Source organism: Haemorhous mexicanus, chromosome 11 (assembly GCF_027477595.1).
Source record: "Haemorhous mexicanus isolate bHaeMex1 chromosome 11, bHaeMex1.pri, whole genome shotgun sequence".
In the NCBI taxonomy this organism is placed as follows: Eukaryota; Metazoa; Chordata; class Aves; order Passeriformes; family Fringillidae; genus Haemorhous; species Haemorhous mexicanus.
Genome location: NC_082351.1, coordinates 24,183,148 through 24,199,405, shown reverse-complemented (window position 1 = coordinate 24,199,405; position 16,258 = coordinate 24,183,148). Strand labels below are relative to the sequence as shown.

Sequence of the window (16,258 nt, the reverse complement as noted above, 5' to 3'; positions counted from 1 at the left end):
TCAGCTTATCATAGCCCAGCTGGTTTTGCTGCAAGTCATCACAAACCCAAAACACTTGAGGAATAATAGGGACAGCTTTCCTATTCATTTTCATTCGCTGTGAATATAAAATGTAGGAAGGGAAACGAAGGTGACTTGTCTATCATGTTCTGTTTCTTCCAGCACTGAGCCCCCACCACGGTACTTCTCTTGTTGTCTAGTGCAAGAGTCTGTAGTGGTAAACACTTGTTTGTGAAAAGGCTTAAAAGTAAGCTGGTCACTTGCCATTACCAGAAGGATAAAGGCATGCAGGTTTTGCTGCCTGATTCCAGCACAGGCCATTTATAGGAAGGTCTTAGCAAATATTAATGATACAGTTTACTGTTTCTAGTATTGTCCATTAGTCTCACTGTGTCTGCAGGGCACATGGCTACAGGAATTTTTATTCCTGTCACTTGCAACCATTACTAATGATACCAGTGAAACTGGAAGCTCTTACTTAGAACCCAAGCCTTCACTGTAGCAAATATATGGATTTGTGGCACTGGAGGTGTGGCTGGAAGTCAACTGGGAAGTGCTACTGCCTGTACTTGACTAACCACAGGAGCCACCAGAGATCTGATATGCTGCCATGTGTGCCTTGTGTAGAGCACAGTAGGTAGGGAGTCCTTCCTTTGGTGGATTGTGTGAATTAACTTGTTAATATGAGGGAAGTTTACGGAGTACTCAGTATAGAACTGCTCCCTTGCCCATCGTGCACAGTCATTTAGATGGATTAGCTGAGAGACTTGGAGGGGGAGGAAGGTCTCCACAACCAGTTGCTCAAGACAATTTTCATATTGTACTATGAGCTACATAACAACAATGACCTTTATCTAATTTGCACCTTTATAACTTTCATAGTCATTGTAATAACGATGGACTCTTCCCCGGGTGCTTAATGGGTTTGTTTATGAGCAAACAGCATAAAGTGAGAATCAATAGGTATTCAGATGCCATTTTGGGGGCAGGAATTGTAATTATCGAACAAATACTAGACATTGTTCTTTATGGGGCAGTAAAGGCACACATGAGGTCAGTGAGGTATCTGCTGAGACCAGGAGTTGTATTGATTTTTAGAAATGGCTTCTGTGATATTCTTGTGGATGTCTCTTCTCATCCGTCCAGCTGGCAGACTCTGTGCATCCCAAGGGAAGCTGAGTGAATGAACATGTAGCACTGGAGTAAAAGTTCCTTGAGTCATTTAACACCTGCTTCTGCTGAGAAGACTGTGTGGCACAAAGCCTGTATGCCTCTCAGGTTTTGTGTCATTCTCTTCCCCTGGGTGTTTTCAGCAAAGCCTGAACATGAACAAAGATACATTTAAAAGTTGCTGGAGAATGGTTTGCAGATGCAAACTACAGCATGTATGTTGTATTTTTATAAGCACCAAGCTGGGAGACTGCATGGTTATTTGGTTAGAATGGAGTCTGAGAACTGAGCTGATTTTGTTTCTGTCTCTTACATAGAATTGCTCTGTGATTGTCAGTAACTCATTGAGGCAAAAATCCAGCTGTAGTTAAAATCAGAGTCAGACTTTTCATAGATAGTAACTGGAATTAAGTAAGCCCTTAAATATCTGAGTTTTGTTTTCCCTGTCCACAAATAAGCTATAGTGATGTGATACAGAGAATTTTGATGCTCGTGATATGCTTTAACAGTAACAAATTATGACAAGAGAAGTAAAAATTGTTATATATATTTTGTTGGGGTTTTTCCTAGGGAGCAAGTAGTCTTTACCAAGCCCAGTGGGCATGGCATGCAAATTTTAGTAAAGAAAATGGTGAATACAAAACCTATGTTTAATCTGACTCTGGTGAAGTTTTGGTGTGGTCAGTTGTGACAAAACCACAATTTTATATCATACATATATTAAATACCAGCAACTTCACAGGATTCTTTCTACAAACTGCTGATGCCTTTAATAAATTGTTTTCTCTGCCAGATTTCTTTCTTTCCTTGTTGAAGCTGCTATCAGATTTGAAATGTTCTATGTTGACACCTAAATGGTGTGATGGAATTCTAGAATGCACTCCTGGAATGGCTGGTGATAAGTCTTCCTTGAATGTGGTACAAGAGAATGCAGGGTTTGGAATTACTTCTAAAGGATGAAAAAAGGACAGTAATAAAAGCAATCGTTTTGTTACATTTCCTCTGTGGTGATCTATAGGTATCGTAGCAAATGCTTACACATCTAGAAACTGTAACAAAAGTAAAGCAACTAGAAAAAGTAAAAAAAAAACCTCTTGGGAGTTGCTTTCAGACCTGCATTTCCATGAGTGATTCAGAGACCATCATGGAAAATACAAAGTTAAAGCTTTCATAACATTCTATTTTATAGAATGTTCTATCCTTTTATTTTATCCTTTTATTCAAAAATTTGACCCAATATTTTGACATTTGAAATAGCTTATCAAGACATGAAGGCTGCCTGGCATTGGCATTAACTCTGTCCCAGCCAGACCCAATATAGCAGTGGTTACAGAGGAGCTCTGAACTAGACATAAAAAGGGCTCTGAGTTAGCTTGTTCTTTCCCTGGTTTGGATAAAGAAGCCAGTTTTGCCAGTCAAGACAGGTGCAATGTGCTCACTCTGTAGCAAACTTAAATTGCAAGTTTATTAAGTCCTTTTCAGCCTCAGGTAGCTACAGATGTTTTAATTACAGGGTTAGTGATCTACAGTAGTAGAGAGTTTGGGGACCTTATGAGGTAAAACAGTATCTGATTACAAGTAGATCATGGTTTATTTGGACTTCTGCTTCAGAATATGGACTCCAAGGGGATATAGTCTGGACCTCCCTACTTAAAAATTTAACGGACTACAGGTTCTGCAGACTACAAGTTTTGTAGTCTGCAGATTTAACATCTGTTAGTTCTACACTAACAGAACTTCTTATTCCTTCTGCACTAACTTCTGTTCTTGGAGTTCTCAGCTGCCTGACAAATTGACAACACAAAAAATTAAAACCAATGTAATGACAGTGAATTTACAGTTAAGTGGTGATGTTTTCAAAGAGTTATCTTTCCCATTTAAACATAAAGGAAGTAGCCAGGTTTGCTCAAGTAGTTGTTGTCTTGGTTGCTTTGGTCCTTTGAAGGTCTGACAACATATGGAACAGTGGCAGCTTCTAGGTACCAGGTACTGTCCTCTTTTTCTGGTTGTGAGAGCAGAAGCAGAGCCCTCCTATAGCATGTGAATCAACTTCAACCCTTGAAATTGTATAGATGTAGAGTAAGTTTGTGATTATAGCAGAATTTAACTTCTATCTCCTAGGAACCCAAGTGAAAAGGTAAGGCTGAATGAGTGATATTGTGTTATCTTACTTAATAATGCCAGAGGTTGCTAAAAGGTCTTTGCTTATTTAATGTTTTTCTACTTCAGGAAATATATTAATGTCTGAGCCAGGTAAGGAAACCTGGTCTGACTGTGAGAGTGGGGTAGAAACTATGAAGGGTCCTCAGTCCCAGCTCAGGTGGTGCAAGTGTGAATGAATACCAGAGTGGCTTCCTGGATGGAAGTTTCCTTAACACTGCTCAGAGGGTTGTACCTGCAGGTGCTGCTGTGCTGTTCAGAGCCCAGTGAACCAAAGGGGAGTTATAGCCATCTTATTATCTTTAACTGGTATAAAGTAATATTGTCCTTGTGTTATTGAATTTTCAGCATCCAAATGATGATGGAAGCTTTCCAACCAGATGTGCTTTCTCCAGGATCCTTGCAGATGTTTCTAATTTACGTGACTGTGCCTGAACAGCTTTGTCTCAATTCCAAGGCAATTCTCCTGGTACTCAGGAGTGTAAGAGTTTAGGCTTGACTTGTTCAAACTTGTATTTGTCTTATTCCAGTAATATTAACACAAACCTTGTAGCCTGTCTAGCAATGGGAACAGAGCACAAACAACAAACAGTTTGGGTTTTTAAAGAGACTTACATATCCCACTATGGAAAAACAATCAATGACCATTTAGGTGGTTCTGACTGAACAAGATGTCTTTAAATTAAGTCTCACATCTCATATGAGACTTGGAAACAAGAACACTCTGACTTCCTAATTTAGCCACTGAAGAGCAGAGCAAGAAGTTTGAGTTGTTTGGCCAGGTGGCATGTATGCTTCCACCAGGGGTCTTCAGCAGGGGAGCCTTTTTCCTTTGGGCATCTGTCACAGGGAAGAACTGCCTTTAGGGGAGCAGAAAGGCTGGGGAGCAAAACTAAAATACTCAATTGGTGACCCTGAAATTAAGCAGCAGTTCGTGACAATTTTCTGATATTTTTCTTCATTCAAAGAACTCACTAGTTTTAGAACGAATTGGCGGTGCAAGAGTTGCAGCACAGTCACCCAGCTGGAGGTACTGAGAATAGAATTGGGGCAGCTGGTGTTAGACCAGTGTCATCTGTGTCACTGTAAACCATAATCAGATCTAATTGCACACAATCACTGAAAAAAACGCTCTCATTCCTCTTTCTTCCTATCCACACTGCTCCAAATTCATGCTTGCATAAATTGTAGGGACTGCTCAGCCCCAGTTGATTTAATTCAGCATACTGATCAGATGTATCCAGAAGGGTCAAAATTTGGCACAGAGCTAGACATTCCCATGACAAAGGCTGAAATGATACTCTGCTTTCATCCTGATGTAATAAGACCTGCTTCTCTGGGCAAGTAAGTCTAGAATGGCAACAATTGTGCTGTTGATCTTTGCTTATTTTGTCAAGGGTGGGCATGATGTTATCTGCCTTTTTAGAAATACCTGAATAAGCTATATGTATTAGTATTAGGAATTAAAAGCCTCTTGAAACTGCTTACCTGAGCCATGAAAGGGGAGCTTCCAAGTTGCTCTCATAATTATCAAAAAGTTAAATCTTTTGTGGAAATAAGAGCCAAAGTGATTAAGAATTCATTTGCAAAGGAAGCAAAGATTACAAACTTGTTTGTTTTCTCACACCTGCTCTCCACTTCAGCAGTATAATAAAGCAAGGCATAGTAAATGCGTTTTCCCTTAAAATTAATAATGCACTCAGGGGAATCTGATCAGCTGAGGCTTTGGAGATCACACCACCATTTGCCCAATTATACCTAATGACAACACAACGTTCCTGCAAAATGTGTCTATTCTTTGGTAGGTTACATTTCCTCTCAGCCTTTTGCTTATTGATCCAGTAGTACCTCATGCAGAACAAACTTCTTTGTTGGCAAGTCATGTTTATGAGAACAGAAAAATCTTTTATGTTACATTTTTAACATCTGACAAAGTCAGTGAGAGGAAAAGCTTCTTGTATGGAGCATGACAAATTTTTGTGATTTCTGTAAAACAAAGCAATAAGTCGAATGTCTGTATGGTTTGGGCTATACAAATAATTCATGTTCTGTGTTCACTATTTCTTTCTGCTTTGATGTCATAAAGCATCTTAAACTATGTCTGCATTACATAGCACTTAGAGTAAATGATCCCTTTAATCTTGTACTCCAAGCAGGTATATACTCAGTTCATTACAGAAAATGATATGTTTGCTCAGCAAAGCTGCACCATCATGAAGCTCAATGCATATTTACTTGTTGTTGTAGTTGTTGTTGTTTCGCTTTTTGGGGGGCTTTTTTGTTTGGTTTTTTTTTGTTTGTTTTTTTGGTTGGGGGTTTTTTGTTTGGTTGGTTTTTTTTTTTTTTTTTTTGGTGGAACTGGAAGGGCTTTAAGAAAGCTGGTGAAATGATGTATTCCTGACTAAAACACTTAAGACATTTTTGTGTCTGCTGTGAGTGTTCATGACAACAAGTACAAGTTGATGAATAAGGGCAGGGTTGGATTCTGATTGCTCTTACAAATTGTCTCTCTAGTTACTTTTTTAATAGTTGTAAACTGCAACAAAAGAAATTGTTTTTTCAAATGCAGAACCATATCAAGGTAGCTCACTACCATCATTCAGCATTTCTAGTTGGATTACTGCTGTGTTCTTCAGATCCTTTGGAGTTTAGTCTTTAAAATTTTCAGCCTCATCATTATTGCTGTCCTTCCTTCCAGCATTTTTCCTGAAGTTCTCTCTTGTATGCTGGTCTCCTTCTTGTAAGAACCTCCAATTTTGTTCACACAAAGGATCTTACCAGTAAATTGAGCTGGGGGAGTATACACAGGCTTTGTATTCCCCTGGTGATGCCTGAAAGCACTGAATCTGAGAAATGCAGCTGAGTGCACTGGCCACTGCTTGAATCCATTTTGTCTCCCTCACAGCCTTCATTTTCTGTATGGATCCTCAGAAAGATGGCAAACCTGGCAGTTTTACTTACAGGAAAACATGAAAACATGTTTTTTCTCTCCCAGTGTATGAGAACTGGGAGTTTATCATTCAATGTCACAAAGAGAGAAACTTATTATGCCACCAATTCATTCCTCCCAAGCTAAGTATTGATCCTTTGTTTTTAAGTAAACCCTGCAGTTAATCATAATAATTTTGAGACTTCTCATTCCAGTGACTGGATCAATAATGTCTTTGATGGTGTCCTGCAGTGTTTTCCTGTCATTCCTCAGAACTTCTCTGTCACCTACTGTTCTTCCAGATCCCAGTGCAATAACCTGCTGCAGTGGTGAGAATGCTGTCAGGCCCTTCCCACTCATGTAGGACTCAGCCAGAAGGATCTGGATGAGGCCTCAGATGAGAATGTTTGTAATCAAAGTCCATGTGAACTCCACACTTTCTCTCCCACTGAGGCTGGGCGATTCCCCTGCCATGTCACAACAGTCAGACCTAATGCCCATAGGACGATTGTCATGAGCCTGCCTTTGGGCAGAAATACAGAAAGATACCCACGTTCCCCTTCTCAGCGTAAACCTGCCAGAGAGCAGTGAGTCCAGGGGCTCACTGAGGGATGGAGGACCAGGAGGCAGGTGGGGCAGGGGCCTCCCAGCGCAGCACCTGAGGGCACACCTGCCTTGGTGCAGGGCACAGGCAGCACTGCCGATGGCAGCCAGAGTCACCCAGAGCCTCGGGGCAGTTTGTGGTGACAAGGTCCAGCCACCACATCAGTCCATGGGTCAGGATCAGGTCTAGTGACAGTAACCAGGGTTACATGTGATTGCCAGGCAGGTCTGTAGAGTCAAGACAGGTGATCTAGGCTTGGTAGACCTGGCCACAGCCTCTGGGCCTCTCCTGTTGATCCTGCTCAGGTGCTAGGGGAGGCCTGGCTTTTGGAGGCCGCTGCCTTCCCAGCTGTGCTATGGTGTTCGGCTCCTGGCTCTCCATACTTTATTGAGTGCCCTTTTTTTACCCCTTCTCTCCTCTTCCCATTGTAAAACGTGCAGCTTAGGGATGGGAAGAAATCTGATCTGTCAGACAATTTTAAAGATGGAACTGCAAAACAGAATAGTGCTGTGTTGCCTGCTTGCCCAGAGCTAGATGTGCTAATCTTAAATGATTTCTGAATCTTTCTGATAGACAAGGCTGGTTGCATCTTTCTTACACAGAAGCCTTGGTCATTCAAAAATTGCCAGACTGGGGTGTGGGTTTTTTGTGGGGCTTCTTAAGTTTCTCAGGGATGTGGTTTCTTCTTTTTATACTACTTTGGTGACACAAATCACATCTTGTTCAGATGTAGTTATAGAGAAACCAACAATATGTGCTATAAGTTCCTCTAAGATCTAGTATAACTGTGTTCTCATGAAAACTTTTAAGTGCTGATGATGTCTCCCACCAACTTCAATGGTTTTATCTCACTTACACACATGGAGAGAAAGAAATATTTGTATTTGCCTTAGAAGTGTAAACACCTAAGTCTATAATGGTATTGCAGTAAAAAGCTTTATACATAGTATAACTAAAATTTTAAAAGGCACCTTGCCCCATACTCTCTTAGTCCTCATCATCTGAAAGCAAACGTGCGTTCTTAGATCATAGCTGGGAACCTTCAAGACACAGGCCACAATAAGATTTTGTTCTGATGGAGGGATGTCAGGTGGGAATTTCTCTTAACTGCATTAAAAGCCAACAGTCTTCCTATGGTTGTAAAGTACCTCTACTAAACTCAGAGGAAAAATTTTAAGGTATGCTTTAAGATAATTGCAAGTGAATTTCTAGTTTATTATTTGCCTGCAAGTCAAGAACTGAGCTTGGCCTAACACGTTCCCACACTTTGTTCTTATGTTGTGATTTTACTCCAAGCTTAATTCCACACTGGTTAGTTAATCGAAATGTGTCAAAGGTAATTTTAAGTTAATGCACTGGGATTGAACTACATAATATTGCACAGCCTTTTTGCAGCAGTCTGAATAGAAGATAGTTAAGGGCTCTAAAATATGGTGCATACCTAGATGCTGTAAACTGACCAAAGTAGGATGGACATATTTTAACATTTGTAGAATTTAATTTCAATCAGTCCCAGCCCGATCCCTGCCTGGCCCCAGCTCCGCTCACCTAGATGGGGCGCTGCTTCCCCCTGCCGGACAGATCTGCCATCGCTGGAGTGTCTGCTCTAGTGGAAATGGATGGATTTTACCTTTTAGGACATTTCAAGCCATGGTAACTATTCCGAGCCAACGCTGGCATGACTGTCCTTTCCTGCTCCTTCGACACAGAGGTCAGAGCCAAGGGTGTTTGGCAGGGGGAGGTGGGTTTTCCCTGCTCTTTGGAAGGCTGTGCTTTAGTCAGTGCTGAAGGGGCCGCGAGTCACCTGTGCGTGGGTCACACCCGAGCGGGGGTGCCGGGCTCTCAAGGCGAGGAGCCAGCCAAGGGAGCTCAGCCGTGGCTGCGCCCGAAGGGGCCGGGCAAAGCGGGAAGGGGCTGCGGGAGATGGAAAAGGTGAGTAGAGAAAAACTGTGTCTGGAGTGCGAGTCTGCCGCCACCGCAGCACAGAGACCGAGAGCCGCCCCAGTGCCCGCCGCGGCCGGGAGCGGGCCGGGCCGGGCAGAGACCAGCCGGGCCGGGCAGAGACCGGCGGGAGCGGTAGCGGAGCGAGCCAGGACCAGCGGCAGAGGAACTGACGTGACCCCGCCGAGCCCGCACGTAACAGCGGCAGCGTTGCCGGGGCGGGGCCCCGCCACGCAGGTGACGCCACCGCGCGCGCCCGGCTCCACCTCTCGCGCGACGTCACGCGGCCGGGCCGGGCGGTGGCGGCGCGCGGGGATGGAGCGGCCGCCGCTCGGCCGGTGAGTGACCGACGGACCGCGAGATCGGGAACGAAGAGGGAAGGGGATCGGGAACGGGGCGGGAGAACACCCGGAACCGAGGGACGGGGCGAGGGGACCCCGCCCGACCGGTCCCGCGTGCGCCCATCGCGAGCGCCTCACCCACCCCCCAGACCCGCCGCTCGGCCGGGCTGTCTCTCGCCGTCCCCGCTCCTGCGGCCGGTTTAGGACACTCTGTCCAGGTCGCAGCCCCGCCGGCCCGCTCGCCCCGTTCCGGGCCGTCGTCCGGGACGCAGGGCCTGGGCTTCGCGGGGCGATGTCATGCCCGGCGGTGGCGAGCGGCGCCCTCGGCCCCTGCCGTGGCCCCCGCGATCGCCCCGATCCCCGCGGCCCCCACAGCGCTCCGGGCCCTCTTGGGAGCGGCCGCACGCACGTGTGGCCTGTGCCGGAGGTTCGCGAGGCACCGCCTCGGCCCGCGCGCTGGTTTGGGGCGGGCTGAGGCGCGTGTTCGCTTCACTGGTTCCTGCTCGCCTTGGCTTGTCTTTGATGAGATGGTTAAGACACGAAATATTTCATAGCGAACTCAGAATTTGCCATGACTTTAAAGGAGATTGTCAGTGACAGGCCTTTACAGTAAAGAGCTTACGGGGTAAAGCAGCAGCTTCGAGGCTTTATGAGTGCCAAAATTCAAGAGACTTGGAGCTGACGCTGTGTTTGTGACTTGTGTGCAGCTGCTGTCACTGGAGACACGGAAGTACCTGGTGTGCATTAGTGACAAATGCGGTGGCCAGCAAAACTCCCATGGTGGGTGGAGGCATCGCTTTCACTAAAAATCTCCATCAGTAGAGAAACTTAATGAGGCGGATGGGTAGGAGGTGCAAAGGTCTGAACTGAAGGTACAAAGATCTGAGTCAAAGGCTAGGAGAGAGGGAGACAGAAGAAGGTAATGTAACTCCCACTGCATCAGTAAAAGTGTCCATCATCTACAAACCTTAAAATAAGGTGTTACTGCAGGTTGGAAGCCCTTAGTAACAGTCCAGGCTAATGGTGTGGTCACTGAAGTAGTGATGCTTTGACCTGAGCCAGTGCCACCGAGTTCTCCTCAGCCCAGGGAGTAAGTGCTGCTGTCCCTGATGCTCACCACTGACTGTCTTACTCAAGGTTAACACGTGGCAGGTGACTCCATTTTTGGTCATGATTCTTCTCTTGGGGTAAATTCTTGGTCTATCTGGAAGTGTCTAGAGGCGCAAGGAAGACCCCGTGAGTAGGTGTATTCGCTGGAAGGGCTGTTTCTGTCTTGGTTCCAGGGGGGCTCTTTCTTCTCTTGTCTGGGGACAGTGGGGCTTCCTAGCTTGCAGCTGCTCAGCAGCTCTGCAGCCACACAGGGTTCTGGCACCAAATGAACAAGTTTGTTGGAGCTTTGTATACACTGCGTCCAGTTCTGTTGCCTGATAAACCCACTCAGCTCGTCTGGAATCCATCCAAAATATGGAAGCAAACTGAAGGCGGAGAAAGATCTACTTTGTGTGGAATTTGCTTTAGAAAGAAATTGGAGCTTCAGGTTTCCATAAAGTTTGGGGTTTCCCTCCTCCATTAAATTTACCACATTGCTGTTTGGTTTTCCAAGCAGTTCTGTGTCATACTTTGAGCTGTCTGGCATCTTATTTAATCACAGCTGAAGTTCCTGTAATTAAAACCTATGTCTAATTCAGATACAAAATAGAAGTCATTGGAAGTCTACAGATTTTGTTTCCATGTGTTTAGAGAGGCACATTCTGCAGGAAATGGGTTGTATCTAGTGAGTCAGCTCCTCCACTGCTTGGGTGAATGGCCTGTGCCTGACTGTGAGCTGGCAACTGTGGCTGCTCTGGAGTCAGGCAAATCCTATGTTAGTGTTTTCTCTGGTCTTTCTGAGAATTGTTTTGAACCATTCAAAAAGACTTGGTGTGATAATATCTTGGGCTTGGTTTCTAGGAATTTTTGCTTAGAGCTCTGGAGGAGGAGTCTTCCCTTTCCACTGGCTTCCCCAGCACGTTTACTGTTGTGGTGTGTTCTCCTCAGGTGGTTCTGTTGCTGTCTGCCAGTGAGAGCTGTGTTTTGGCACCTGAATTCGCTAAGTGCAAGGTGTTTCTCAGGTGAGCTGGCTAGTTGGCTGCCTCTTGATAGACCTGGAGTCTTCTCACCCGGGAAAGAGAGGGGATGGTTTTCGCTGTGCCTGTCCCCTAAGGCCTGATAAAGTCTGGTTGCTGTGGCACACTGAATGCTGCTTGGCACAGAGGTCATACACTTTCCGTGGGGGATGGAGCTCGTGGGGACTTGAGCTCTCTGGGGCTGGGAACAGGGTGGTCTCTCAACAGCAAGACTTGTATGAATGGTGTGTAGGCAGTGAACCCTGGGTGGCCCAGGTGACATCGAGAGGTTCCTTCCAAGGTCACCAAATCTGTGAACTCAGCACAATATTTCCTAGAGGATAAACTGACATCCCTGGAAAGAGTGAAGATGGCTGAATGAAATGGAATGTGAAGGTGGCAGTCTAGACGTGCATTGTCTGCGCTTCTAGAAACTCAGTATTCTGCTGTGATTAAATACTGAAAATACTTAACTCCCCTAAGCAGTTGAGACCCTGGATATTGTTACAGCACAATGACCTGATTCTTTGGACTTGAATTTAAGCTCCAAATTCTTAAAATTGTTCTTCCAGCCAAGCTGTTAAGGAAAAAAGAAAGAAGAAGACAAGCAGTTGTGTGGAGTTAAATGTATTTCTGCAAAATGTAATGTCTTCATACTTTCAGAAACATTTAATGGTAATTCAAATCTAGTTGACCCTTTTTATTTATAGACTCGTGTACCAAAAATACAAAATACTTCTATCAAAATAAGATTGAGAACTTTGATTTGGAAGCTAGATCTGACACACCATGTGAAATGCAAACACAGAACAGGAGATCTCTGCCCCAAAAATGTTTACGTTTTATTAACTTAAATCTAAACCTGGAAAGTTCAGAAGTTTGCCAACACTCCTGAACATTTATGCCATGCAAGTCCCCCAGATATGTACTTTATGTGCATGCTATGTTGGGGCTTCCATCACACTCTGTGTTGGTCCTTGTTTTGGACAGCGGCGTAATTCTTTACTCTGACACTGGTCACACAGGCACTCCTGTGGCAAAATACTCAGTGAACATCAAGGCATTTGGTGAGCTGGGAAGGTTTGTCTGAATCAGGGCAATCAGTGATGTGGTATAGTGTTGCATGCTCTGATATGATCAAACTTTATTTGCATGCTTAGAGGATTTTCCTCCTTGAGATAATTTATTAGGTTAAAGTAGTCAGAGTATGAGGTAACTTCAGAGACTGCTTCTGATTTTAAATATGTCGAAGCTATCAGGAACCCAGTATTTCAAATGAGTTAATTCTTTTCTCTGAAGGGGACTCTGAATATGTGTACTGTTTTATTGTTTATCAGGTATTAATGGCATTTCTTATTATGCTTGTTGATTTTGTCAGGTCTTTCTCCTCTACAAAGAAGCTTTGTTGCCAAGATTTACTCTGAAAATGACCTACAGTACTGACTGCAGATGTCTGCAAGTGTAGAAGCTGATAAATCATATCTTCTTCCCTCCCCTGACTTTCCTGTTTCCTCTGGAATTTATACTTCTAAATTTGTTTAAAGTTAGATGTCTGTTGATGACATTTGGATTACAACTGTGAGCATACCTATGCAAAGAGACAAGCTACCCTGAGCACTTTTGAGGTATGTATGTGTGCTATGACTTAGAACACATGGAAGGGGAAGGCCATCTGATTAGGGCAAAGAGAGCTCTAGGTGTACATATTCTAGATTTAGGCTGATGTGCACCATTTTGCATGGTTTTAGCAGTAGAGTATACGTGTACGCAGTGAGGCAGTAGGAGCACCAGAATACACAGCTGGTGTTTTATAGTGGGTGATCTTGGTTGAACCTGCTGTGGGAGTACTCAGCAGATTGTCTTTAGAAAAGCTGTATCCACTGCTCACCCATTCAGTTTCTAAATACCACCATGTTCTGCAGAAATTTTCTTAGTCGAAGTATGTGACAGACATGCAGTAGTCATTGAAGTGTGCCTGGGAGGCCATGGTGGTTGCTCTATTTGCTTAGGTAAAGCACTCACATGAAGTTACAGAGTACTTGCCTTGAGTTTGGAAGCATATGGAATGAAGGTTAGGAAAGAAAGATAGTTTACTTGCCTTCCTGTGCACAGGTGCTGGCACAGTGGTCTCTGCTTCCAGAAAGGAGCAGTCTCATTAGACAATATGCCTGTGATGTACAAGACACAAGCAGAGCTGGGTGGGATTTCCCTTGTTGCTGTGCAGGTTTGTCCCACCCAGGTAACAAGAGATGGACAGCCTTGGCTGTTTCTACAGCATAGAAAGTAACCAGTATGCACAGTTTTATTTTCCTTTTCCTAAGGCCTCCTTTGGAGGCTTTTAGCTGTCTATATGTATTCTAAACCTGGAATGAGGAAGTTGGCTAACTGCCTCTGTATGGGCTTAGAAGAGGCTGGTGTGCACTGATAACATCTTTTCCTTCTGTAAACTACTTGGACTCCTTATCCCTTCTGTGATGTAGATGCCAACATTCCAGAGCAGTGGAGGTCTTGTCAGTTAATGGCGGGCTGCAGTGAAAGGCAGCCAAACACACACCTCCCTGCCTTCCAGAGGAGACATTCATTAGTGGGTTTAGTTTAAAAAGGAAAACTAGTTGTGCTGAAAGTAGCTACCTGACTGAATCATTCATCATGCCACTGTTGCCCGTACAGGATGTATTTAGCAGACAGCACACACTCTTCCGTTGATAAGCTCCAGTGATTCAGACTGAGATGATATTGGAGGGACACAAATCTGATCTACCTCACTGTCTGGCTTAAAACAACCTGATGGTGTTCCTGTAACAGGAAGGCAGAATGGGCTGTGTTGCCGGGCAAGTCTGAAGTGTGATGGGCAGTAAAGTGCAGTGGTTGTGAAGGGGATCCCTTACATGTGCTAAAGGAACTCTTCCATCATTGTCCTGCAAGCAGAGCTGGGGCCAGGGATTGGCATCTTGGTGAGATTCTCTGTTAGGAGTGGGCAGAAGTTGGTGTAGCACACTTTAAATGTGTTTCTCAATCTGCCTGGACAGTGTTATTTGGCTGTGGCAGTGTGCAAAAGCAGCATTGGGCAGAAAGGAGGAGCATTGTTTCCTGTAAGCTGCTTTCATAGAAGCTGTAGGAACACACCAGGAGTGGTTTGCTGAGCTGCCCTTTGCCACCTTAGTGGTGCTTTATGCAGTGTACCAGGGATGTGGATTCTGTAACCCTGCTTGGTGCATTTTTTTTGGTGGTATATAAGTAAGTTATGATCTCTGTAATCCTATCAATTAATGGTGCACATTTCCCAAAAAAGCTGCCATTCTGTGAAAATAGAACAAGTCCTGCAGTATCTTTGAATACCTGTAAAAATACATAGAGTGCATGTCTCCATGAGTGTATATTCCTAAACAGAGTATTAGTCTTTATTTCCTTAACTGTAAGATAATGTTGACCTACCTTTGTAAAACATTAAGTTTCATGAAAAATGTAAGTGCAGTTTAATTAATCAAACTCATATAACTAAAAGTGTATTACTAAAATGTTGGATTTTCTTTTTCTGTTTTCTTTTGATGTAAAGAAGTGGTCTGAAAGGTGAAATTATGTACATTAGAGAATGTTGCATTAAAACTGTTCTACGGGTTGTCTAAAAAGTTCAAATAACATTAGAGGACACTGCAGTCTTGAGATGAATGGTACTGCTGTTGATTCAGCTGGTGGGATGGGTTATGACAGGAACTTAGCAGATACCTTCTTACAGTTTCTTCAGGCATAAATTTGGTGAATTTCAGTATATTTTGGATTTTTGAGAGCTGATGGTGTCCTTTAACAAATCCCATAGTGGCCTTTGATATTGAAGCTCTTGACTATTTTTCCTGGAAGCCAGTTGCCATGGTGATTATCCTGAGGGAAAAAAAATGTGTTTTTTGTGGTTCCCAGTTATACTAGTTTTGAGCAAAAGGACTGTGGCCTTTTCTGGGCTCACTGGAAGTGCTGCACCCATAGCACTCCGTGTTTGTAAATCACTGCCCACTGAATAAGCATCTCATGTTTAGTGGGTCACAGTCATAAAGGGTAGTGTCACTTGTCTGTGAGAAGCAGTGAGTATCCTTGCTGTGATCCTGAGGTTGAATAGCAGTTAAAATGGGAGAAATGAACACAGAGCAGCTTTGGGTAGAATCTTGAACTTAGCCCATTCAGGCCAGTGATGGCTGACTGACTAGTAAGGCAAAATCTCTATTGGCAAAACTCAGTCCCTCCAAGGTGCGTGGGGCTGTGGTCCTTCCTGTGCTGGCTTTCAGCTGGGGTAGCCTCTAGCTCTGGTTGCTACTGATTTATATTAAATGCTTTGTGGAGGGAGATACTCTGTATTTGTGAGCCTTTGCATAACAGAAGAACTTGGCTAGTACACATTGAATACCTGTGAGAAGTTTGCCTGGGCTGCTGAGCATCCTGTGGTAAGAGGAGCAGAGAGAGAGGCTGTATCAGTGGCTGCTTGCTGCTCTGCAGAGCAGTTCTTGTGCTGGTCCTGCTTTTGGTGTGGGAGTTAGTTCTCAGCTAGTTTGTTGTGCTGAAAGTTTTGGTTCTGGTTTACTGAAGTCCTTTAAATGCTTCTGGTGTAATTCCAGTTTGTTAGAGAAGTACAGGGTCCAGTACTGTACAATCTCTTTATTAATAATATATTAATAGGGCCAGGTGAAGAATTTTGTAGGTGATGCAAGATGGGAAGTTGATAGACCTGATGATAGTACTTCCATTCAGAGGCACCTGGAGAGGCTTGAGGAGTAGGCAGGCAGGCAGGAACCTCACGAGGTTCAATGAAGGGAAGGAAAGAGGAAGCTCTACATCGGGAGAGGACCCACCTGGTGTAGCTGGTGTTCTATAACCACCCATGTACTGAAATTCCTATAATGTACCTGTACTGGGGGCCTGACCAGCTGCAAAGCTGCTCTGCAGCTAGCAAACAGGTGTTGTGGCAGAAACCCAAGTTGCACGACGGCTCTCTAAGGAGCCATTAACTTGGCTCTTGGTT

The 16,258-nt window shown here is 44.2% G+C and overlaps 1 protein-coding gene across 6 annotated transcripts in view; it reads left to right on the top strand.

Moving 5' to 3' along the window:
* Positions 1-9,042: 9,042 nt before the first annotated feature.
* The window catches only part of TMCC1 (transmembrane and coiled-coil domain family 1), a 74,099-nt gene continuing 66,883 nt past the window's right edge, over positions 9,043-16,258 (top strand). For 2 of the 6 annotated variants that reach the window (XM_059856907.1, XM_059856901.1), the window contains exons 1-3: positions 9,069-9,142; positions 11,183-11,256; positions 12,629-12,875. The gene's annotated coding sequence lies outside the window, so the exon portion shown is untranslated. Of the gene's footprint in view, positions 9,143-9,598; positions 11,257-12,628; positions 12,876-16,258 lie in introns of those variants that run through there. The other 4 variants (XM_059856903.1, XM_059856902.1, XM_059856908.1 and 1 more) reach the window with 4 other exon arrangements.